Below are 2073 nucleotides of genomic sequence, written 5' to 3'. Positions count from 1 at the left end.
TTACTGTTTTATTACTGATGCCAACCTTGTTACTATTAGGTATTGTGAACTCTGCATGTTGGATCAAGAGAGGGAGAGGGCCAGCATCATGGATAAGTGAATAAAAGAGGATTTGCTGATTAAAATGATTCTCTCTCTCTCTCTCTCTCTCTCTCTCTCTCTCTCTCTCTCTCTCTCTCTCTCTCTCTCTCTCTCTCTCTCTCATCATTTTGGGCTGTTTCATTCTAAAGAGGGCATTTTAACTTTATTTTGACTAAAGATTACTTTGAAGACTAATGGCGTTATGGGAATAGTATAAATAGTAATAGTAGTAGTAATAGTAGTAGTAGTAGTAATAGTTGTAATACGGTTAGTAGTGGTAATTAAGCTAGTAGTATTTTTTATAGTAGTAGTAGTAATAGTTTATCAGCATTTCAGTACTCTCTCTCTCTCTCTCTCTCTCTCTCTCTCTCTCTCTCTCTCTCTCTCTCTCTCTCTCTCTCTCTCTCTCTCTGCAACACTTTCAATATACGAAATAGTTACCTGATAATGAGTAACCTTACTGTACTTACATATATCAATAACTCCCATTAATTTCTTGCATATTAAAAAAAGCTCCTGATAGTAATAATTAGAATAAGGATCCCATAGAAAGCACTCGCATATGTCACCTATTTCCAAAAGTCGCAGAGGGAGATTAATCGTGTTTTCATGGGTATCTTTCCCGTTCATGGCACAGAGGAAGGGTCAAACTACCACCAGGGTCATAAACGTACCTCTGGAAATGCCCTAAGCTCCTACGAAAGCCCTGTTTAATGCGAGTGTGTTAGCCCCATAAATGTTTCAGTGTACGGCGCCGTGACATTTGGTTTTCTAAGCTACTTGCAACCTACACACATGATGACGCAATAGTTTCATCACGAGGTGTGGGAGGAAGCCATGTGGGTGGTGACGGAGATAAAAAAAAAAAAGGTTGCCGCGAGCCCTTCGTAGTGATTTACTGTCATATTCTTGCTATTTCTTAAACATCGGCGCCCCAGCACACACATTTGACAAGGCTTTCGTAGGAGTTGCGTGTATTTCCAGGGGTATATAGTTTTATGACCGTGGTAGTCTGACCTTACTTCAATGTTAATTTAGCTAGGTAACTGTTGATATAGTGTCTGATGGAGAGCTTATATCAACGTTACTGTTTAATTGATAGATTTTACCAGGCGTATGCAATCTATGTAGGGAAGGGGAGACTAGAATTAAGGAGATACTGAGAAACTGGAAAAGGTGAAAAAATAAAGAAGAGTTAAAAGATGCAGAAAAGAAATATTGAGAACAGGAAGATATGGAAAGATTGAACTAGTGATAAAGATGATGATATTTGGGAAAGACCTATAATCCAGTATATTGTTAAGCTAAGTAAATTTTCATATAGTGTCTGTTGGAGGGATTGGGTAATATATTCAGCAGGTAGTGGGAGGAAGGCAGCAGGCAGCGAGTATTGTTAAGCTAAGCAAATTTTCATATAGGCCTAGTGTCTGTTGGAGGGACTGGGTAATATATTCAGCAGGTAGTGGGAGGAAGGCAGCAGGCAGCGAGTATTAAGCTAAGCAAATTTTCATATAGTGTCTGTTGAAGGGATTGGGTAATATATTCAGCAGCTAGTGGGAGGAAATCATCAGGCAGCGAGGCCATCATCATCATCATTAGCAGCAGCAGGCAGCGGCGCCGAAGCAGGTCAGCCAGGCAGTGAGGCAAGTCGAGTCAAGCCGCGGTAGTCCCTCGCGCGCCGCCGTGCAGGAAGGTACTTGTAGCGGACGGGATCACTACCACCACAGACATACAGGCAGACAGACAGACAGGCAGGCACTCGGTCTTAGCTGGCTGGCATTCTTGGCGTGTCACCCAGGCAGACTAAGTATTGGAATGGCCCCCTTTTTTTACGTTATCAAGAAAACACACATTCGGTTTTTCCTGCCATCTACATTTATTTCGATGTTTTTACTTATCTACATTCTCTTCTATCTGCATTTCTTTCTACATTATACATTTCTTTCTATACCTTTTTTTTATATATGTCTTCATCCTCTTCTATCAACATTT

The 2073-nt window shown here is 40.8% G+C and overlaps 1 protein-coding gene across 4 annotated transcripts in view; it reads left to right on the top strand.

Annotated features, from left to right (window-relative positions):
* Positions 1 to 1740: 1740 nt before the first annotated feature.
* The window catches only part of LOC127010328 (protein ROP-like), a 44293-nt gene continuing 43960 nt past the window's right edge, over positions 1741 to 2073 (top strand). For 2 of the 4 annotated variants that reach the window (XM_050884213.1, XM_050884210.1), the window contains exon 1: positions 1741 to 1774. The gene's annotated coding sequence lies outside the window, so the exon portion shown is untranslated. Of the gene's footprint in view, positions 1775 to 1867; positions 1889 to 2073 lie in introns of those variants that run through there. The other 2 variants (XM_050884211.1, XM_050884212.1) reach the window with 2 other exon arrangements.

This window comes from Eriocheir sinensis, chromosome 43, assembly GCF_024679095.1.
Source record: "Eriocheir sinensis breed Jianghai 21 chromosome 43, ASM2467909v1, whole genome shotgun sequence".
NCBI classification, from domain to species: Eukaryota; Metazoa; Arthropoda; class Malacostraca; order Decapoda; family Varunidae; genus Eriocheir; species Eriocheir sinensis.
This window is presented reverse-complemented; position numbering and strand designations above follow the sequence as displayed.